Here is a 24,313-nt window from a genome sequence, read left to right on the forward strand (position 1 = left end):
AAAATGAAGCAAACTGATTGCTCCTTGGACGACGTCTCAGCCCCCATCCTCATGAGATTCAAGTCCTACTTTTTCCTGGAAACAATTGGTAGCATCTCTTGGCACCCTTCTGGTCAGGAATTGGTAAAAAGAAAAGAAAAGAGAGCATGAGAGAAAGGCTCAATGCCTTGTCACTGAAATTAGACTCCCAGGGTCTACAGGGATGTTTGGAAGAGAGGTCTCAAACTGCGAGCTTGCACCTGCATGCTGGTGGTTCCTCACGATGATTTTAAAATCAGGACATTTCTCATAAAAGTCCAGATTTCAGTGTCTTTTGAAAAATCAGAACACGTGGCAATATGGAATCAGCATTCCCCCTGGTTAATTACCCTGCTCATTTCATTAACTTCTTACCTGTCTGGCTATCTGAATTTGCAATGATTGATTTCAGATTTAGATCCTATGTACTTTTAAAAAGTCATTTAAAAATTATGATACTATTGACTTCAGACATGTCTGATTGACACAGAATGGCTCTACCTGACGGGGCCCCTCCACCATGATTTCATCTCCGCCAGCCCCCTGCTTACTGGCCCCAGCTGCACTGGCCTCCTGGTGGCTCCCATCTGAGGGCTTTTGCCCTTGCTGTTTCTTCTTTCTAGAATATTCTTCCCCAGATATGGGCAGAGCTCACTCACTCCAGCTCTGTGCTCAGAGGCCGCCTGCTCAGAGAGCCCTCCCCTGCCCCCCTCCCCCCCGCACTTTCTATCCACCTTCTCTTGATTTTTCCCCACAGACTCATGACCATCTGACATTCTGTGTACTTTACACATTTAGGTTTTTATCTTTGGTCTTTCCCCACTCAACTGCAGCTCCATGAAGGAGTAGATTTTGGTTGTTTCTGTTCTCTACTGTATTTCTCGTGTCCAGAGTAGGTCCTGGTACACAGCTGGTGCTCAGTACATATTTTTGAATGAATGAATGAAATTCCGTTTTCTGCATTCAAGAGGAAATGGAGAGGGGCTGAAGTGGAGGAGAAAGGCGAAAGGAGGCAAACCCAGATAGTCTGCACACCTGGTCACTGAAAATCCAGCAGTGGCTTCTGGAGAAAAGGACATTTTCCACGACAGAAGAAAGGGAATAAGAAGAAAAATGAAATCAGAGGCTACCACGGCGTTTGAGTTTGCACAGACAAGCGGGCAAGGATTTTTGGAAGCATTCTTCTCTGCCTCTGACCCGTGCCGCCCAAAGTCCAACTCTTCCTGGGAGGTGGGGGGAAGGGGGGGGTCCGCTCTGCCGGGCACTGGTCACGTGACAGGCAAGTCCCGACCCCGGGGGCCGCGGTGTCCTCATCCGCACAGATTTTAATCCCGGAGGGCTGGGCGTTCCAGGCTGCCTGCTGCGGACTTGTCTCTGCAACTTCTCACGTGGGGACGAGGAAAGACAGTGTCTCTGACCTTATCTGGAAAAACCTGAGCCGTTTTCCAGCTCGAGCCCCGCACCCCTGGGAATTTCCCTTCTCTTCCACTCCAAACTGTACCCAACTGCAACAGTGCCCCACCGTGAGATATGATTTCCATAGTTACTTTTGCTCCAACAGGTAATAAACGGTATTGGACAATCAGATGTGTATCAGATGCCCTTCTACGCAGGTCATAGTTGTTAACTCTGATGATGTAGATTCATGATCCTCACTTCCTAAGTGGGGAAACTGACGTTAGAAGAACTTAAGTAAACCCAGGGTCATGAGGGTAGTAAGTAGTACACTTGGACAGACTGGCTCTTAACCTCTGTATTATGCTGCACCTGAGGCTGATAGAATACACCAATACATCCTCGTAAAATACTGAAAAATTACAATTAAGACTGATGGTCCCTTTGTTTCCCTCTCATGCCTGTCCCTAATTAATTGTCCAGTTAAGTGAAGGTCAAAGAGAAGGAAATTTTAATTCTTTCTATGGTGGTTAAGGAGGCAGGGAGTGCAGGGGTTATGAAGACAACCTCTAGAACCATCTGCATACAAAGCCTGGCTCTACTCCTTACTTGCTGTGTGACCTCGAGAAAGTCACTTAACCTCTCTGTTCCTTACTTTCCTCCTGAAAATATGAAGAGTAATAGACTTCCTTCATAGAATTGTTGTGAGGAATAAGTCAGTTGATCCCTATACTCAATCAGAACAGATCCTTTCATCGAGTAAGCACGCAGAGGTCATTTTAATTAGCATCATATTCATCCAAAGGCCAGCCATTCCTCTTTCAAAGACGTAAGACACAGACTGAATGTGTCCAGACACATGCTCTGAGATGACTTTACCGACATTCTTGACAGACTCATCTGTTTCACTTTATTCCCCTGAAAACTGAGCGCAGAACTGCAATTCTGGTTAGTAGAAAATTCTGTTATTTGAGGCATTTGTTGTAAGCAGTTTGCAGGGACAAGCTTTAGGAATAAAGGATTTCATTTAAATGAAGAGATCTCGGGGAAAAGTTCACATATTCAGATGCGTGTTTCTCTTTCTTCATTCATGAATCCTGCCATACCCGGATGCCGCTTTTGCTATAATTACCTGGTGGACTTGATTTTAAACCGTTTTTGTCTTATGCAGTTAAAAACATGTGAAACCATTTGTCTGAAATGCTTGCTATATCTTTTCCAAACACATAGTAAGATAAAGACAGAACTCTAAAGAAAAAAATTCATGCATGTTGTAAGTTAATATGGAAAGGGTACACCCCCCCCCCCATTAAAAAGAAGATCGCCCTTCAGAGACTAGTAGATTCTTCCAGAACATGTGAAATCCTAAGACTGCCGCTACCTGGAGAACAGGAAGGAACATTCCCCAGGCAAGTAAGCTTCACTTTCACTCTTTTCTTTGAGTACTTCTGGGGGTGGTGCAAGTAAGAACCGACACTCTCTGAATGAGCAGGCCATGTTCCCATCCATCACTGTATTGAAGCTCTCTAACAAACCTAATATGGATGGCATCTGCCCCATGAACTGGGGGAGAGTCTGGGGCTTAGAGAGCCCGAGTCCTCTGCCCAATGTCACACAGCCGGTAGGTGGTGGAGTGGGGAGTCCATTCCATGCGCTCCCCATCAGCTGCCCAACCTCCCTCATCTCTGCCTTTGGGCCCCACATCACAGCCAAGGACCCAGCCTGGTCTGAGGAGGAGGTCATGCCCCCCACTGGTTGGCAAGAAATGCCAGAGGTTCTTAAGAAATGTCACCTAGAGAAGGATGTCATGATCCACCGCCATTCCTTTTTCCATTGTTGTTTTAGAAGAAGTCCATTCATTCTCAATGGAAAGCCCACTAAAACGGGCTCACTGAGGATGAAGGATGCTATTGAAAGGTAAGAAGAGACCGTCAGTAAAGGTCAGTGGGTCACAGAGAAGTCTCTGGGATTGTCTGCGCCCTTGTCCTAGGAGGGCTGCAGGTCACGTGGTAGAACCAGCCTGTGCTTTGGGTCAGAGAGACCTGGAATGTCATCGGGCAGCCACTTGACCTGTGCAAGCCTCAGTTTTCCCATTTGTTAATCGAACACACATATGTCATGGGATTTTTTTTTTTTTTTTTTTTGGAGAGGATTAAATGAGCTTGGTGAAAGTGTCTGGCATATCATAACTCCTGTGAGAGATTTTAAAATCCACTTCTTCCCTCTCCAATTCCCCTCCCTGAATATTGAGATGATTTTGATTCAAAATTCTCAGATAAAGGCATAACTGTATGCCTTTAATTCTTCAAAGTCCCAAAAGTCTGGGGAAGTTTCATTCATTAGATAACAGCACAAGGTAGCACAGGGAACTACAGTCAATATCTTGTAATAACATATAATGGAAAAGAATCTGAAAAAGAATATATATATATATGTATATATATGTATAACTGAATCACTTTGCTGTATACCTGAAACAATTCAACATTGTAAATTAACTGTATTATTATTACTATAATATATAGTTAAATATATCACTATATTAACTATATTATTATTGTATAATAACTTCAATTTTTAAAAATGATTTTAAAAAACCATCAATAGGGATAGCTAACTCTTACATCCTCTCACTACAACCCTATGCAGTAGATATTTTAACTCTGTTCTATGATATGGAAACTGAGGCATAGTTAGGGGAGACAGAGCTGGGATTTGAACCAGCAGCTGAGCTCTCAGGTCTCAGCTCTCACTGATATACCACCATCTATAAAACCTGACGAAGACCAGAATTTATACTAGCTTAGCTGGTAGAGCATATCAGATCTGGAACGTTCTGAGCAGGTACCTTTCAAAGCTGGGATTAGGAGGGGGCCACGCGTCTTTGGCAGGATAAGGTAGCAGAAGAAAAATGAGTAATCTTTTGCTTTTCTTTTTCAATTCATGAAGGTTTGTTGGGGTGAGCAAGAACCTCATTTTTTTTCTTCCCACGACTTTCGTTTCATTTTAACGGGGAAGCATGCGTGCATTTCAAAGACCACTCAATAGCAGCGTTGAAGTCTCAAGTTCAATCACAATGTCCCTATTGTGGCTGGGGGACTCCTTGGCCTTTAAGCTTGGGTTATAAAAATTTGGTCTGAGCCCAAAGTCTGGCTTTAATAGAATATTTTAATTTTGTTTAATGAATATAATTTTAAATCTGTTTGGCAGTTTTAAAATGTGTTCTTTTATTTTCAAATTAAAATTTACTAATGTTCAGTGCTTTCCTGGGGGTGGGAGTGAGGCAAGGAGTGGGTGTGATAATAATACAAGCATTTATTGAGGGCTTACTATGTGCCAGACACCCTGCTACCTCTTTTAACCCTCACAACCTCCTAACGTACAGCGACCGTTGCCTCTACTGTTTGGGAAGTTGAGTGGGGCTCAGTCCCCAACCCAAGACAGCATAGTTAGTGAGTGATGGACTTACAGTTCAGACCAAACTGTCTGAGTTCAGGGTCTGTGTTATTAACCACTGCCCTACATTCTCTTGATGCTGAAAAAGGACTCCATTGACCAATAGCTTAAAGGCACATCATTGGCCCAGTATGTAATTCCCTATAACCTCAAACGTAATGACAGCTGGCTTGAGCATAATAGCTGGCTTACTGAGCAATCAATGTGGGCAGGCACTGTAGCAAAGCAAAGTGTTTTACATGTACTGCCTCATTTAAATTGTCACAATGGCCTTTTGAAGCAGTTATTATTGTCATTATTATCATCATCCCCATTTTACAGAGGGGAAACTGAGACTCAGAGAGCTTAGGATCATGTAAGCTTGTAAATAATACATTTAACCTTAAATAATAATAATAATAACAATAATACTGTAGCTGACTCTGATATAGCTCGTACTATTTGCCATGTACTACTGCAAACACTTTATATTTATTAGCTTGATCTCCATGATAACCACCCTGTATTACAGGTGAAGAAACCAAGGCACATAAAAGTTAGGTAGCTTGCCCAAAACTAAATAGTTGGTTAATGCTGAGCAAGGATTTGAACCCAAGCAGCCTGGCTCCTGGCTCACAAATCTTAGAGATTCATGCTCTTAATCTCTAGGCTGTGTCAGAGCCAAGGCTTGAATTTGGAAAGATTCTCCCTTTTCCTACCTGTTCTCCCCACCACCTCTTAAGGGAAGCAGAAGGTCATTGTCTGTCTGAGGCAGGGAGTAAGCCATGGGCATTGTCCGACACAGTTGGCCATGGGCATTGTCCGACACTAGTCACAGAAGCCAGTGTACTGCTCTTATCAAGTTGGGCATGGCTTCTTTGAATAAGAGTCTGCAAAGTTGGGTCTTTCTCTCCATCCTTCTGCTTGAATATTAGAAATCTCAAGAAGTCTTATCTCTGCCCCCTGAAACCTCAAGGGGAAAGAAGAGGCAGGGTGCTATTGGTGAAAACACCCTGGGATCCTGCCATCAGAGGTGACAGATCGGGTCCTTCTTGCCTTTGGGTCGCAATTAGCCCAATGCCTAGAACACAGCTCAGTAAATAATGCTGAGTAAATGAGGGAAAGAATGAATGCATTTGGAACTTTCCCCCATCACCATGCAACACGTGAGGCACGTAGGAGGCACTCAATAAATAATAAATCAGTGGAATGGTATATGTAATGTCCCAAGCGCATGATCTTCCTGTCAACAAAATCTGTCTTGTCAGATTGCAATAGCTCAGGGGTCAGCAAACATTCTATAGAAGGCCATGCAGTCCCTATAGTAACTACTCAACTCTGCTAGCACAGAAGGGGCCACAGACAATAGCTTAGACCGGCCAGCTGCAGCGATGCAGCCATCATTTCAACAGATTTCAACTCTAAACTTTAGTTATTCTGCAAGGACAGGCTCAAGGTTCTGTGAGAATCAGGTGATGTCTCTTATTTTGAACCCAACTTTTATACCTGACCATCACTTAATATCCTCCAAGCAAAACGATTGGAGACTGACTTTACAATCTAGCTCTCCAGGGCAGACATGTAGAGAAAACGTAGCTCTCGTTACATGAGCACGCGTGGGGTGGGGTGGGCGTGGAGGCTGGATATCCTAGTGGTTAGGAATCAAAACTGGGTTCAATCCTGGTTCTGACATGAGCCATATAACCTTGGACGACTTACTTCTCCATGAGATTCAATTTTCGCATCTGTAAAATAGGGGTGATAATAATAGCACATTCCATCTAAGGCTATTTGGAGTCAGAAATATAAGTGTTTGCTTTGCACAGTGCCTGGCACGTAATAAGTGTTCAATAACTATGGGTCACTCGTTATTCTCAAACAAACCTTGTTTCTTTTTAAAAAACAAAACAAAAAAAACAATTCACTAAAAATAGGCACAAAGATACGCCAGCAAAGCTGCAGGGAAAGACATTTCCAAATCAGTTTCCTAAAGACACTCAGCAAGGCATTCCAGAGCTCCCGAGGTGTCAGAAAACTCTCCACTCTAGATCAAACCACTAGCAAGTCCCCTCATCTCTCTGCTCACCCCCCCCATCCCCCCAAAAGCCTGCTTCTGTGTCCTTTTATCACTTTGTCTTTCTTGTGGGTGCCAGAGCAATGCTGAAGACATTCGGAGCGTTTCAGACATTTGCTGTGTTTAAGACATTCTTTCTCCCTCCCACCCCCCTTCCCTCCACACTCCAAAATTAAAGTCTCCGGGGAGTATGGTCTCTTTAGCATGAGGAGAACACCAGAGAGCCCCGGTGGCCCGTCACAGACCGGAGGTGAATAATCTTCTCGGCTCCATTCTTTTTCACGGCTGGATGGGGCCAAAACTTTGTTTACAACACAAGCGGCAAGTCACAACTTGTTATGCCACATGACACCTTCCAAGCCGCGAGTCACCGCTTCCCTCTACTGTACCAGTCGCACAAAAGGCCAGAGGTGCAGGAATCTGCCCCCTGTGCTCCTCCCCCCCCCACCCCCTTCCCAACTGGGAAGGGCATTCAGACCTTTGCTGGGGAGACAAGTGTTTCTAGAACACCGTGAAACAAAAGTCCCCATACGTGCAAATAATACACGCCCACAAAAGGAAACAATCTTTTTTGCAGCGATACCCTTTCTGTCTTTCCTATGAGGAGGTTTCCTCCCTGCGTGGAATTTCCATCAGCACTGGGGTTGATACCAAACTCGGGGATGCAGCGGACATTCTCCGCATTTCGGGGAGCTGCCCATTAACGAAGACCTAAAAGTTTGTACTTACACGTTGCACCCCACATGCCAGAAAAACACATATGTGTTCCCAGGAACAAAAAAATTGTTCTGGAAACTACTAACACCTTAACCACTAAGTTACTACAGGAAGGGGATGGGAGGTGAAGAAATTGACCAGAAGGAATGCAAGCCATTTTTGACCTTTGGCTTCTGCATATCCAAACAACAGGAAAGAAACATCTCCTTTGGAGGAAGGGGTGCCCCGGAACCTGCTTTTTCAGTGGAGCCTGAGAGGGAGTGATCCGAAGGAGATGGGAATTCCAGCCCTCCCATCTCGCTTTACCCCAAGAACATCTTTGGAACCCAAATCAAATCGAGATCTTTCAACCGTGGACTCAGAAACCCCCTTTCTGTGTCCACTTGAATCAAACACGTCAAACAGGCAGGAATTTGACTTGGCCGAGGTGAGGAGAACTGGTGGTTTTCGCCCTGTTTTGGTGACCTTCAAGGGCTTATTTATGCACTTCAAACTCATGACCTAATACATGTTGGTTTGGCTTCTCTTCTCATAATAGCAGCCTGTAAAAAGCTTTTGAGAATTCCCCGTGTTTTCTTATTTTGGGTCAAGAAAATAAAATCGATATCTAAGTAACCTTAAAAAAAAACTCAGCCTGCACAATCTAAAAATTTGGAATGTTTCCACTACGACTACGGCTATCTCTGAAAGCCTCAAGATCATCAGAGTTAAGCCCCACATTTGCCATTTTTAAGGTGAGATATTTGGTAACAGCATATGTGAGAATTAGCTAAGAGGGACTTTTTGACATAAGTCAAACAATGACATTTAAAACTCACGTTAAAGCAATTACCGTGTGGAATTTTTCCGTGTTTTTCCCATTTCTCAGTCAGAAGTGTATATGTTTTCAACATAGTTTCTTGCTGTAATTTTCTTTCTTGGCAAACCACATCTTACCATGAAACCCAAAGTATGCATGCTACAGAAACAATAATGGTTGAAACAGACTCGGCCGTCTCTGGCATGATTTTTCTTTGCAAAATTAAAACATCTTTTGGCTAATATACTGTACATTTCAGTTATGAAAGACCATTCTTGGGAGATGAACAGAAAAGAAAGGGGAGCTAACAGATTCAGCTGATGCGAGACAAAAGTAAGTTGCTGTCTTCAGACAGTAGTCAAACCCTCCAGTTCCTCATTCTTTGGGGGGAAAAATGTCGATTTTATCATTTTTTCCTTTAGTTAAAATCATAGAGAGCTGACAATTCTCCTCAGAATGATTGTGAGTAGATATGTACGGATATGTTAAATCTGGGAATGCACAGATTTTTAAAATCTAACTTTACTAGATCTTCAAAAGGAAACCAGAGGGGGAAAAAAATCCAGTGCCATTGAAATCACAACCCGTTTTCACGTTATTGACACACTACTGTGGAGACTAAGTGACAAAATAATTTCTGGCCCCTTTTAAATCCTTGGTTCATTTTAAAATATGTCTAAATGGACATTACGGGGCAAAGACAATCGGCCATGTGCACATTCTCAAAACTGGTGAGAAGTAAACCTGTCTCCCTTGGCTGTCTGTTTCTCTGAGCTCCTGTTTTAAATTTCTGCATACATACGAAGGCAGAGGCAGCCTTTGCAAAACAGCACCAGCAGCTACATCTGCGCCCTCACTAGTATCATCAGATGGGTGATGACAGGAATGACGAAGCCCTGCTTTCTACAGACCTGGGTCTGTGTGCAGAGACGCCCTCATCCATCCCTCTAGGCTTCATCCCAAAGTGGGGGCCCTCCCAGCCCTCCCCGACCCTCGGGCCGCCTGTCCCAGATTCAGGCAACCTCCAGTCTCCCCTAACCTTCAAAGTGGCAAAGATAAATCGTTCCAGTTACCTGACTCTTGGGACCACCTGTTCCAAATTATTCTTTGCTCTCCAAATGTTTATAATCTAACCCCCAAGCAACAACCCACCCATAGCGATCCAGCACCTTCCGGTAAACTGGATTTGGACAGCCTACCGTAACATTTTAGGGCCTTGCCACTGCCGGTAAATTTATTGACTCTTTTTAGGAACTAAAATGGGTGGCGTTATAGTATTGAAGGAACAAATCAAATTAGCCCTTGTAAATAGTCGTTTTCTTTTCCCTTTACATAACCATGTACAACTTTCTAAATATCATGACTCACCAGAGTCCAGATTTGTGTTTTCTAAATACTTAATACGATTTTTCTGCCGTCTAAGACAACAGCAAAAAACATCAGGGTAGAGTCAGAAAATAATCGTGTTCAGCGCATTTAAAACTATCCAAATACAGCATCTCTCTCCAAGGGAAACGAGAGCAGAAATGTTCTCTGAGGCAAGGTTTTCATAGCCCCGTCGGCAGAGGGCTAAAGGCCTAGATTCTGGCCTCACTCACTCTTCAGCCTCTTGTAAGTCATTTGACTTGTGACTCAGTTTCTTTGTTAACAAAGTTGGGAAAATAATAATAGTAATAGTAAAAAAAAAAAATAATAGCGATACCTAACTCAAAATGTTGTTGTGCGAGCCATCCTGAAAATACACGTCAAGAGCTAATTTCAGGCCTGGCATGTAAATGCTCAGCTATTTTTCATCATTATTAAATACACGGATATAATTTAAGCAGAGAGACATGGCAAAGGCACCAACAGAATGAAAGTGAGCAAAAAGAAAGAAAAAAAAGCAGCCAAAAAAAAAAAAAAATTTAAAGCCTGTGGCTTTCTTCGTCCTCTTCCTCTCAATCTACCTGGCAGGTACTCTCATATCTTGAAACTGATTTTAAATCACACGCAACAAAGAACTAGTCCTGGCCCCTCTGATTCCTTTACAGCAAGGCAGTGGGTCTGAGACAGTCATTTCAAGTATTTGTCACCTGATTGAGGGGGTTTATCCTCGGATTAGAAGAGGTGTTAGTTAAACACCATTAGGCCAGTTACGATCTTCAAATAGGAAGATGAAGCATTGTCTCCAGCTAATTCTCTGCTAATTGTTTCCCTACCGGAGCCTTCTTTTTGTTTTGTATGTTTGGGACTGTTTGAACAGCCACAAACGGTAGGGGGACAAAAAGTGGGCCCTTCCGAAGGCTGTTATGACACTGGGGGATGGGGGGTCAGGGAGGAAGATGGGGAGTGAGCAAGGCCTTGTGGGGAGAGTGAATGTATGTGTGTGTTTTCTGTCAACAGGCCATGTTTTCTCAACTCTGGGGTTAATTCTCTGTAAAGAGATTCCTTTTGATCCAAGTCCACCGACTCCTTTTTCAGAGCAGATAGCTAGGAAAAAAAGTTTCCTTCCATCAACAAAACCCAGTCTTGGCAAGAGTCAGAAGGTTCAGCCTTTGGAGGTAACTGAATAACCAGCCACTTCACCTCCACAAACCCCCCAGATAAGGAGAACTACATCAGGAGAACGGGGTAAAAAATCTTAGGGGGAGAAAGTTATCCTCTCCCAGAAGGAGCTGATGTCAGGCCGGAGAGCCTTGCATTTTACCTGTGCCTAGTGGAGAGGAAGCCTTTGCACCCAGTCTACACCCACACACGCTCAACACTCCAACACTCAACACTACACCTCAGACCTGTGGCCACTGCCTAATACTTATGGTTTTACTTCTTCCCCAAGCATTTTTATGCTAAGCAGGCCTGTCCCACAAAGACAAAACTCAACGCCTGTTACAATGCATCTCCTTGGAGAAGATAATGCGCTGTGTGTGGTGTGCTTGGATATTGAGGGCCAGGCAAAAATCTAAGCAAGATACCTCCACTCCCTTCATTTTTTCCTGACAGCCATGGGCTCTTTCTGCCGAGAGAGAGAGAGAGAGAGGCATCTGTCATGAGCTGCTAGGAACCCCACTAATGCACCATCACGGCCTGCGATTTTATTGTACAAGGAGTTTATTGCTGGCCTAATTAGTTTCAAACTGGGCATTCCAGCTGAGGACACCTAGAAAACATCTGGTGGAAGGAGTAAGAATGAGTCCTCGTTTCAGAGCTGGTTAGGTTGGCTTTCGGCATAACTCTGGTCTCCTGCGCCTGACACAAGTTATCTTTGGAAAAGTAACTGAAAAAATAAGGAAACGGTTTCTTCTTTGTGGGAAAGGAGTCTTCTTGTCCTGGGGGAACCCAAAACGTCTTAAAGTGGACGTGCCTGGATTGTGGATACCTTTTTTCAAACTGCCCGGGGTCTCAGTAGCCAGCTCAACCTAATTCAAAATATACTTAGCTACATTGCCTTTTTTTTTTTTTTTTGCCGAGGACTATTTTGCTTTCCCAACAGCAGCTAGCATTTTATCAATTTATCCGTCTGGAACAAGGCTTGTGATCTCTTACATACAATTTAAACCAGAAGTAATACCGCCTATTTGAAACAGCATGTCTTGGGTGTTTTTGCCAAATGGTAATCCTATAACAAGTCAACAAATCATATTTCTTTATGATGTGTTTAATACAACACAAAAGGCATAAAAAGAAGATTCTAAAACTCCAGTGATTAAATCATGTTTTTTTTAAATCTCAAAATATTGGGATAACGACATTTTGTTGTATTTCCTTTAGTTATTTCATATTAGGAAAGATGTATGTGTTTATAGAATATTCTCATACACGCGGCCACTATACTAGGTGAGCTATTTCAAGACAGGAAAAATGCCAAGACCTTTCAGGTAAAATAGTTAATCATATCGTGAAGCTAAAGTTATAAGAATGGAGCTACTAACTAACTTGGTATGGGACACATGAACTGCTTTTTTAAAAGTTCAAGTCCTTTCAGATCTAGCCACCTGGGTCGAAATCGCAAAATTTAGAATTTCCTCAAAAGGCGAGGAGACCTGGAATACAAATGTGATTTTATGCTTACTCTAAAGCAAGATTCAAACGGTCACCATTTGTTATATAAATTACTTATTAACTTTTCCTAGTCTGAGGATGTCTAAATGCAAAGAAGTATAAAGTTTAAGATGCTTAAGGTGATGGGGAGAGAAAAGAAAAAAAAAAAAAAAAAAAAGAAACTTTCTTGGGTAAAGTTGCCTGAAAGATTTTTTCACAAACATTATTTTAAAAAGGAGGTCCTCCTTCTCTCCCCCCGCCCCCAAAAGGGCCATAGGCTGGTAAAGCGGCTACTAAGCTCATACTCTGCTAGTAGAAATTTTACTCAAGCAAGGCAGAGCTCGCGAAATTAACAGATTCGGTTTGAAACACAATTGTCCGCTGGTTATAATTTCCTTTGGAAGGGAGCTCCCTAACTCAAACCCAATTCAGCACTCAGATTCTCACCTGATGTTTGTAAATCATTATACCTCCGCTCTGACTTGCCCACAACACCCAACTCCGATGTTCACTCATTTCACTGCACCTCGTAATTAAAAAGTACCTCCACCACGGGTGATTTATATCTACCTCAACCTTATGTATACATATATAAAAGTAATTCTGAAGATTACGTTGCATTTCGGGGAAAGGGGGGAGAAAAGAAAACGGTATCCATCAAAACCGCGGCATCAGTCTTGCTTTTTAAAGAGCATTCGCAACGCAGCAACGCGTACGCTCGCTGTCAACTCTTAGCCCAGGCGAGGCTTCGTTTAGGGGAAGTAGGAACCCCTTACCCGTCAGAGCGCTTCACTTTCAGCAGCTGAGGATTTTGCGCACTGAGGATTTTGTGATGCGAATGTTTTGCCCTGTCAAGCTGTCCTAATATTCCTTGAGTTTATAACCTATTTGCTTGGGGGCAGGGAATATATTTAAGGGCCAGTACGGCCGTTTAACCTCCAGGCTGCAAGGCTAAAAAACCATTCAATTCTCCGCTTTGTCCCATTACAACAAAACCCTCGCTTCCTTCTAAACATCCTTTTGATGTTCCAAGTTTCAACTCCAACTTCAGCCAGCGCCAGGACGCGGGTTCCGGTACAAAGCCGGGAGAGCTGGACCAGCGCGGGCCAAGCGCAAACGGACTTTAAAAAAAGAAATGCAGCTAGAAAAAAGGCTCAGTGGGCCATTCCAGCCCCATCCCGGGAATTCCAGCCATTTGCTCCACCGTTACCCCATAACCAGCGCCCGAGGGCGTGAGTTTGGCTCCCGGCGCCTCTTGGTCCGGTTAGGGGAGCGCCCCTCATCGCGAGCCACCCGGGCCATAAAACGAACCAAACGCGGAGGACCCAGGCGAGTCTACACCGCCTGCGCTCTATGCACTTGTCCCGCGCGCGGGGGTGCAAATTTCAGGGTCGTCGCCTCCTGGGCGCACGGGGAAACTGAGGCCTGGAGCCCAGGACAGACTTTCCCGAGACAGGATCTGCCCGCTGTCCCCGCTGCCCTTGTGCCTGAGGCGCCCTGGGAGCCCCGGGCGCCCCGACAGCTGCGGAGGCCCCGGCTGGCCGAGTGCGGGAGAGACGCCCCAGGCCAGGGGGTTCGGGTCAACCCCGGCCCGGCGAATCGCGGCGGGCGGCCCGGGCTGGGCGCCGCGGCTGGTACTCACCGCGCGCAGTGGAGAGGGCGCCCCGGCGCGGTGCGGTGCCGGCGGCCGGGCGGGCGCGGGTCGGACGCGGCGGGGCTGACTGCGGCGGGCACGTTGCTACCTCCGCTGCCGCCGTTGCCTCCGCCTCCTGGGCTGCCGCGGCCGCTGCCTGCGCGTGGAGGACCGGCCCCTTCCCCTCCCTCGGCCGGGCCCTCCCTCTGCCCCCGCCCGGGTCCCCGCGCCGCGGCGTGGGCGCGTGGGGGCGCCGAGGCGCGACGCCGGGCTGCGCGGGCGCACACCCCCGGCGGCTGGACGCGCGGCGCGGCGCTCCGGCCCTGCAGCTGCCTCCGCGCTGTTCTCTGCGCCTGCCGCCCAGCCGGACGCGCTAGCTCCAGCCGGTCCTAGAGGAGGCGAGGGCCCAGCCTCCTCCCCACCCACCGACACCCACACCTCCTCCCTCTGCAACCCAGGCATGGCCCCCGAGAAGAGAAAGACTGCTTGGAAGGGACCTCAAGGGTGACACTGAATTCATTCATTCAGCCACCTATTCATTCATTCATTCATTCAACATATATGGAATATCTACTGCGCCAGGTACAGCTAGCTCCTCGGAGATTCAGCTAGAACAAGACAGACTAGTTTTGTGCCTTCCCGGAACTTATTCTCACATGGGGAGACAGACCGTAAACAAACAATCAAGTAAAGAATCAAGACAACTTCAGAAAGTTATCATTATTATGGAGGGGGAAAAATTACGTTCTGGGGCAAGGGAACAGTAATCTTGGCTGGAGCAGTCAGGGAGGACCTCTCTGAGGAGGTGACATTTGTATGATGAGAAAGTGCCATTTCTGGTTATATCTGCAGGAGGAGAGTTCAAGAATCTCCTTTCACCCATTTTACAGGTAGGGGAAACTGAAGTCCCAAGAACTTAATTGGCTTACCCAAAGTCAGTGGTATAACCCCCTCCACACATACCCTCAAATTAAGGCACCCCACTTGCTTCATCCTCTCCTGTCCACCTGTTTCAGTCTTCCCCATAATAAACTGTTATGAACAGAGTCTATGCAGCATGTTTCTCCCTCTCACGCACTTTCTAATATTTATGAAGCCCTGTTATGGAACACTCGGATGCGTCAGTCCGAAAACAGTGTCAACCACTGCCATTTGTTAAGCTCAAGAAATACAGGGTGCCCAGATAAATGTGAATTACAGAAAAACAAGGAATAACTTTTAGAATAAGTATGTCCTAGGTGATACATACTTAAACTAAAAAAGTATTCACTTTTCTCTGAAATTTCAGTTTAACTGGATGTCCTATATTTTTCTTTGCTAAATCTGGCTGCTCTAAGCCCATCCAGTTTGCGGGACCCTTCTTATCTCCTCTGGTCCCCCAAAGAGACTGGAAGGTAGATGCTGCCAGCATGCCCGTTTTTACAAATGGTCAAGTCTTAGCTCAAAGAAGGCAGAAAGTGTCTGAGCCAGGGCTGAAGTTCAGGTACAGCTGTCTCCAAAGCCCTTGCTCTAGAGATATAATATAGAGCCTTCAACTCCACTTGTGGGGTTACTGGGAAGCCAGTGAAACTTAAGCTCCTGGGCCCCTCACTTGACGTGTCTCTTTCTAAGGCCCTGACAGGGACCTAGAAATGCATTCACGGGGTCACTTGTTCATGTAGAATTTACAAAAGTCGTTTGCTTTCCATAGTTAGTGGCAACCAGCAGAGACCACCATCACTCTCCACTCTGATTCCCCACTGGAGCACTTGACCTTGAGTAGGGTGGTATGGGAGTGGTCGCTGGCATTTTGGGGATCCAGCTGAGGGGAAGTTGAGTTGGGAATCTGTGGTATTTTTCAGCTTCTTAAAATATGCATTTGTTGTGATTTCTTAATTCAAAGAACTATTCATTTTGTACCTAATTTCGGACTCATAATTTCGTATTCTTTTTCTTAAATAATACCCCCAAGTTGTATAAACAGCAGGCCCCGCTCTACTGGGAGCCACCTCTGGTCAAAGCTTATTCCATCCCCTTTTGCTCCCCAAACTTCAGGCAAGCAAATGTATTCAGTGAGCACACTTATTCTCCTCCCACAAGGAGGGTGAGGTTAGATCTGCTGCTCCTGGATGAAGATAACTCTTCTGCTTCCTAGCTGCAGGACATAAGTACGTACTTAGCGTTGACTTTCTCATCTCTAAACTGGAGATAACAGTACCCATCTTGTATTATTATCGGGACAGTTTGCTGAGATCATGCTCCTGAAACACTTTCTACTGTAACTGTAGCTGGCATAAGCAATTGCTCAACTGTACAAACTTCACTTCCCATAGCAGCTTTGCAAAAAGCTCTCAGTCATTATAAACTGACCATCTTAATGCTCTCCAGAGGTGTTTAATTTATCTGGGCCCATGAGCCTTCATAGAATATTGTTTAAACAGTGGCAGTAAGCAGGCTTTTTTTTTCTAAAGGAAAATAATGGAATAGACTGGAATAGAAAACACCAAGTGAATTGCATGAAATCAGAGTAAGACTCTGTGTGTGTGTGTACTGGGTCAGGATGTGAAATGTGTTTCTTCTTGCAGATCATGGGCAAAACGTTGACAAACACTTATTAACCAAGAGTACTCTATGGAATACAAAGGGTTAATCTGTTTCCTTCAAGCCCTCTCACTCCTTCACCAGAATCTGGCCCATTATCTCATAAATCGCAGCCACACCCCACGGCCCCCTGAGAGATAAACAGGAGGCAGGTGCTTATTAATTTTATTTTTTTCTTTCTCTTAGGGCAGTGGTCTCAACCCTGGCTTGCACATTAGAATCTCCAGGGGAGCTTTTAAAAATCCCCATGCGGAGGCCCTACCCCAGACCAATTAAACCAGACTCTCTGGGGAAGGGACTGCGGCATCAGGATTTTTTTTAAAGCTCCCGGTGATTCCAAGTGTGCAGTGGAGGGTGAGAGTCTCCATGTTTGGGAGAAAAAGGACTTGACCACAGATTTGCAGCAGATGAGATAGAAACTCAGATAAGACTTAAGGCTCCCACTTCTTACTCAAGATCACTTAAAATCCAGCCCCCTTCCTGTGCAAGAGCACCCCCTTCCTGTCCCTCTTTCCCTTGATTTCTTCTTAATAAGTATTTGTCCTCATTTTATAATGACCAGAAAAATAACCCCAGACAAAATCTGAAAATGCTAAACCATAAAGCAGATTCTTTGGAGTGTAGACCACAGGCACGTCTGCCCTGGAGTAAAACACTTTTTTTTTTCCCCCTGGAGTCTTCCAAGTATAAATGTCCCCTGAAGCCAGAAGACCAGCTTAACTTTCAAAACGACAAACTTCACAACGTTTCCAACATGTATATACATATCCTACAAACACACATGTGTACTCTCCATGCCAAATTATGCCTTATTTCTATACACATTCCTTTCCCATCTGCAAAAACCTCCTCTACAGAAAAAGTATTCCTTTTTGTTTTAATGCACTCATTTAAACCTTGGCTCTTTCCACAAAGGATTTGAGTTTGCATGCAAAAACATACATGTGGCAGCAGAATGAGAAAACAAGAAAAGCAGGTGAAGGGGAAACATGGGGAGGGAAAGAAAAGAAAGTCAAGGGTGAGATTCTCATAAATATGTAGGCTAGGAGGCCCTGAGCACTTGTTAGTGGTGGACTGAGAATTAGATGCTGAGCTTCCTGGCAGCCAATGCAAAGAGGAAAATGTGATCAATTACATCAGTGGCTTTCAAACTTTCTTGTATTCAAAAATAAGCATATTGTGCTTGCTTTGGCAGCACATATACTAAAATTGGAATGATATGGAGATTAGCATGGCCCCTCAGCAAGGATGACATGCAAATTTGTGAAGCATTTCACGTTTTTATACAGATCAATTAAAAAGGAAAAAAAGCAAGCATAGGGAATTCCCTAGCAATCCAGTGGTTAGGACTCTGCACTTTTGCTGCGGAGGGCCCGGGTTCAATGCCTGGTTGGGGAACTAGGATCCCACAAGCCTTGCTGCATGGCCAAAAAAAAAAAAAAGCAAGCATATATAGAATCACCATATGGAAAACAGAGGCTAAAAATCCCAGGCTCTGTTGAAGAGCTCATATTTTCCATTTTTAACCCATCCACCTGGAATCACCCTTGTTGCCCTGGCTTATAAATGAGACAGCAACCCCAGTTTGGCCTGAGAAGTCCAAGGTGATAAATGGCTAGATGACTGTTTTTCATACTGTCTCTGGAATGGATAAATGTGTCAGAATTAAAAGCTTATGCTTTAGCATCAGAGGGGAAAAATGAAATAAAGCTGTGTTGTCACCTGCCTGGTAGTGAATAAACACCAGAGATCGAAAAAAAAAAATCTCAGCCTCATGGCTTGCACCTTGCTCCTGCGGGTACTTGTAAAGGGTCTTGAAGGAGCACCCAGAGCTCTGCAGAGTCAAGATTGAAAGTCATGGATTTCAAAGTGCTTCACTGTGTTTGTGATTTTCAAAGCCTATAAGATAGAAACCAACAGAACTACTTGAACATCTTGAATATCAGCTTCCTGATATTGGTACAGGAGAGAGTGGAACTTTTGAGAGTGAAATGGGCGCTACTAATAATAAAGCATGTTTGGGGTTAGCAGATGTGAACTAGTATATAGAGAATGGAAAAACAACAAGGTCCTACTGTATAGCACAAGGAACTATGTTCAATATCCTGTAATAAACCATAATGGAAAAGAATATGAAAAAGTATATATATGTATAACTGAGTCACTTTGCTGTACACCAGAAACTAACACAACATTGTAAATCAATTATATTTCAATAAAAAAAAATGAAAAATCAAATCAAATAAAGCATAAACCAGGACTGTTCCAGGCAAACTGGGACAGATGGCCACCCTGCCTAAACAGGATGATTTAGATATGTCCTGAGGACCAAAGACGTGTGAAATTCAATCAAGTAATCACACGGGAGGCAGTAACAGACATACATGAGTAGACCGGGGCTGTGAGCAATCCTTATTTTTTTTTTTAATTATTAGCACCTTTAATTATTTAATTGTTTATTTATTTATTTATTTATTTATTTATTTGGTTGTGTTGGGTCTTCGTTTCTGTGTGAGGACTTTCTCTAGTTGTGGCAAGCGGGGGCCACTCTTCATCGCAGTGCGCGGGCCTCTCACTATCGTGGCCTCTCTTGTTGCGGAGCACAGGCTCCAGACGCGCAGGCTCAGTAGTTGTGGCTCACGGGCCTAGTTGCTCCCCGGCATGTGGGATCTTCCCAGACCAGGGCTCGAACCCGTGTCCCCTGCATTGGCAGGCAGATTCTCAACCACTGTGCCACCAGGGAAGCCCAATCCTTCTTAAAATTACAAAATCATCAGCATAACAATTCGTGGTGTGGTTCGGGGCATCCCATCCACATTTCTGACAAGACTCCAGTCTGCCCTCTTGCCCAAATCTCTGGTTGTTATGCAACGTCATCGTCCTAAGAAAGGGTCTCCCCGAACCAGGTGGGCTGACATGATGGATTCCTACATGCATATCGAGAGCACTTTCCCTTGATGTCTGCAGGTTCTTATCTCTTACTCTGCTGGAATCTCTAGAACATCTGCCAGGGACCTCTTTGGCAGTCTGCTTAAGTCTAAGGACATCTTCTCAGAAAAATGCTTCTATATAAACAAAAATGCTTATAATGCACATAGGGTGCTGGGAAACTGAATACTGATAAGAAACAATTTAATGTCTTATTTCGTATTGATAAGAAAAAAATTTACCTCACATTATTCACAAAAATTAACTCAGAATGGATCACAGCCCTAAATGGAAAGCCTAGAACCATAAACCTTCCAGAAGACAACATAGGGAGAAAATCATTGCAACTTTGCGGTAGTCAAACATTTCTTAGAACACTCAAAGTACAAACCATGAACACTGGTAAACTGAGCTTTGTCAAAATATAAAACTTTTGTTCTTCAAAAGACAAAAGTGAGAAAATAAAGGGCAAGCTATAGACTAGAAGAAATATAATACTTCTATCAGACAGATATAAAAAATATAAGGGATATATAACGAATACATGAAGAACTTTAACAACTCAATAACTTTTACAAAACAAATAACTCAGTTAAAAACTGGGAAAACTTTAGAACCAACACTTTCTAGGAGAAGATATACGAATTGCCAATAGGCACAAAAATAGATGCTGAACATCATCAATCATCACGGAAATGTACATTAAAATATAATGAAATACCACTACATATCCATTAGATTGGCTAAAATTAAAAAGACTGACTGTACCAAGTGCTGACAAGGATATGGAGCAGCTAAACTCTTATACACTGCTGGTTGGGATGTAAAATGGTGAAACCGCTTTGGAAAACAATTTGGCAGTTCCTCAAAAAGTTAAACATCCCCCTACCATATGACCCAGCCATCTGACACCCAAGAGAAAGGAAAACACAAATCCACGCAAAGAATTGTATATGAATGTTAATAGTAAGTCTATTTGTAACTGCTAAGAATTGGAAACAGTGAAACTATCCATTAGCAGGTAAATGAATAAACAGATTGTGGTATATCCATGCAATGGATTACTACTCAGCAATAAAAGAACGTATGATACACACACAACATAGATGAATATCAAAATCCTTATGTTGAGTGAAAATGCCAGAAGCCTCACTCTCCCCAAAAAGACCCAACACATGATTCCAATTATATAAATTTCTCAAAAATGCAAACTAATTTACAGTGACAGAAAGCAAAGCAATTGTCACCTGTGGGTGGGTGTGGAGGGAACGATGGATTACAGAGGGGCTCAAAGAAACTGTTGGGGATGTGATGGAAAAGTCCAGTGTGTGAATTGTGTTGTTGGTTTCACGGTGTATATATATTGACTTATATATATATATATATATATATAAAATGATAAAATTTAACCGTTAAAATATTTCCAGTTTATTATACTTCAATTATACCTCAATAAAAATATTGAAATATTATGATGGAGTCATGTGAGTTCCTTTATTAGTACGTTAAATAGTAAGATCTAGCAGCAGGCCTATAAGTTCCATAATGTTGAAGTAATGCTGAGTATAAAGATATTTCAAGGTGTTTGCAATAGCCATAATATGATATGGAAATACCTGTGATTTCTACTGGCAACAGAGTCAAGGTCCTGCTCATATACTACAGTTTGTTGCCACATTCACATTTGAAGGGAATGCTAAATTTCAGTTAGAACTTGGTGAAAATAAAGATACATTTTTTACATCCAACTTTACAGACCCCCTGAATTCTATCCACACACCCCAAGTTAAGAAGTCTAGTTGGAAACAACCTCAGCTACCTGAGGGTAATAATCTCCTTAGAAGATAAGCATCTTTAAACTCCAGGAACATTTAGAGTTGACTATAGAAATAGCCTAAATGGGAAAGCAATTTTATCAGGAAGCATATTTTAAATGAGATAAGATTCAGAAATAAAGTGGAAATATTCAACAAGGTCAAAATCATCACATTAATATGTTTTGTTAAGAAGGAAAGTGTTCATATTTAGTAATCTACATACTTTAAGAGACTTATGTTTAAGAGACTTAGACCTTTCAGAGTAGCATATTGGTCAGACTCGTTAATTATCATTTTGAATGTAACTGAAGCATTGCTTAAATGTGCAATTTTTACATCAATGTCTAAGGTTTTTTTTAATTTTATTTTTTATACAGCAGGTTCTTATTAGTTATCTATTTTATATATATTAGTGTATAGATGTCAATCCCAATCTCCCAGTTCATTCCACCACCACTGCCCCCACCAAAGTCTTACAAAGTTTATATGCAATCATTTAGAACACTTAAGAGAATTTAAGATTTACTATATGTGATCTGATAGATTTATAAGATTGATTGAGAAGTAGAAACATTGAATAGTTAAAGTACTTGCAAAGAAAATCCAGATTATCAAATTTAGAAATGCAGTTTCAAGTGGCTTAAGGCATTTACTTAGCTAAGTTTATAAGTGGGACCAAACATTAATCCATGACTTCCTTAAAAACAACGGCTGAATTTGTTACTGTGTTCTTAGAAATGGAACAATAGATTTCAAAAAGGAAACTTAAAAACTGAAGGGGGAGAAGCTAGGTTTGGTAAATTGTAACTTTAGTAATTGAAACTTATTTCCTAGAATTTGTGTACAGCTTATTCTGTACATAAAAACCACTCAGACACATGTATAGCAGTATGGATGATTGAAAATGGAATGAGCCACAGGAAATTCAGGATCCTTCTCTCATCCCATGTTTAGTTTTGACCTAAGCGTCCCCCCGTCCCCTTATTTGGGCCTCTGCCATTAAGAAATTAGCCACAAACACAAGAAAATTCTTTTTAGTGACCTAAGGAGAAGAAAGGTCATTCGTTACACTCGGATTAGGAAAAAATTTTAAATAGTGAACCACTTAAATTTTCAAAACAGTGGAATCTAAACAAAAGCTACACTGGTGAACAAATGTGGATTCATTGCCAAAACCCCAGTTGGTTTGGACAGCATTTCTTCCTGGTTCCTTCAACAGAGCTGAATCCCTTGGCCTTCTCTCTCCAACAGTGTAGAAAAATCCCAAGGGGAATAAAATAGTTGTACTATAAGCATTTTTAACAATCTGCAACATTAATGGCAGTTAAATACCTATATACAAACTTCCCTCCTCATAGAATTACTGGGAAGATCAAATAAAATAATCTTTTTATAATCCCCCCAGTTGGAATGATGACTTCTTTTTACCAGATAATTATCTTCCAGCATTTAGTAATTGCATTATTTAGGTTATCAGTTTGGCTGCTGTGACAGAAAGACATTCCCCAAAAGTGGCTTTTATTTGATGCACTTTCCTTTTTCCCCCTTAAAAGTCTGGGTTGGTAGTTGATGGCTGGTTTGGAGGCTCCACAATCATCTGGGACCCAGGGTCCTTCTGTTTTGTTGCTCTGCCATCAACTAGTGGCTTCCATTTCATAGTCCAAGATGGCTGCCCTAACTCCAGTAATCACATCTGCATTCCAGCCAGCAGGAAGGGGGAAAAGAGCTGTTGGGCTCGCTCTTTTCTCCTAAAGGATCTGCCCAGAAATTGAATGCATCACCCTCAATCACATTCTACTGACCAGAATTTAGTGCTCTGACTGTGTCTAGCTGCATGGGAGTTTGGGAAATGTGGATTTTATTTTTATTTACACAGACAGACAGTGCCAAGTTAAATACAGTTGACCCTTGAACAATGCGGGGGTTAGACGTGCCGACCGACCTGGAGTCAAAAATCTGAGTATAACTTTACAGTGGGTCCTCTGTATCTGTGGTTCCACATCTGTAGATTCAACCAACTGCTGATTGTGTAGTACTATACTATGTATTTATTGAAAAAATCCATGTATATAAAAATTCATGTTGCTCAAGTGTCAGCTGTATTCTATTCCTAAGTTAGGAAGGGAGAATACATACTGAGTCTCTGCCACATTCAACATTAAACTCTACAGGTTATTGGGTTTTGTGTGCATAATGATTTCTCTTGTGAAATATTCCTTGTAAGTTCAAATTGGTGTGACCACTGAAGAGAGAAATTTGGGAATACCAATTAAAGTGTAAAGAGTAACCCAGGAATTCTATAATCCAACTCCTCTCTAGAGAAACAGGTAAAGTAGCCTACAGTGAGCATATACAAGAAGATTTCATCAAACCTTGTTTCTAAGAGTAAGCAGATGGAGGGACTTCCCTGGTGGTCCAGTGGTTAAGACTCTGGGCTTCCAATGCAGGGGGCGCAGGTTTGATCCCTGGTTGGGGAACTAAGATCCCACATGCTATGTGGTGCCTCCAAAAAAAAAAAAAAAAAGAGTAAGCAGATGGAAACAAAAGACAACTAAAGAGAAATGGATAAGTGCCCCGGTGTATCCATATTTGACAGTATTTAAAAAGGAGGTGAATCTATATGTGTGGGAAATGTAATTTGTAGGATGTCATAAACAGTATGGCAGTGTTTAAGTATTATAAAAAGAATAAACAGAAGATAAACAAAACTGACAAACCTTTAGGTAGACTTACCAAGAAAAAAGAGAGGGCTCAAATAAATAAAATTAGTAATGATAAATGTACACCTGATACCACAGAAACACAGAAGATCATAGGAGACTATTATGAACAATCATAGGAGACCATGATGCCAACCAACTGAACAACCTAGAAGAAATGGATAAATTCCTAGAAACATA

At 42.9% G+C, this 24,313-nt stretch overlaps 1 protein-coding gene and 1 non-coding gene across 2 annotated transcripts in view; one reads left to right on the top strand and one right to left on the bottom strand.

The window, feature by feature from the left end:
- The window catches only part of EYA2 (EYA transcriptional coactivator and phosphatase 2), a 259,292-nt gene extending 245,115 nt beyond the window's left edge, over window positions 1-14,177 (bottom strand). Inside the window, exon 1 of the mRNA XM_036827587.1 lies at window positions 14,098-14,177. The gene's annotated coding sequence lies outside the window, so the exon portion shown is untranslated. The remainder of the gene's footprint in view (window positions 1-14,097) is intronic.
- Window positions 14,178-17,847: 3,670 nt separating this feature from the next.
- Window positions 17,848-17,951, top strand: LOC118882151. Its single transcript, XR_005016702.1, has one exon. It is a non-coding gene; the product is annotated as a U6 spliceosomal RNA (small nuclear RNA).
- The last annotated feature ends 6,362 nt before the right edge of the window (window positions 17,952-24,313 follow it).

Source organism: Balaenoptera musculus, chromosome 15 (assembly GCF_009873245.2).
Source record: "Balaenoptera musculus isolate JJ_BM4_2016_0621 chromosome 15, mBalMus1.pri.v3, whole genome shotgun sequence".
Classification (NCBI taxonomy): Eukaryota; Metazoa; Chordata; class Mammalia; order Artiodactyla; family Balaenopteridae; genus Balaenoptera; species Balaenoptera musculus.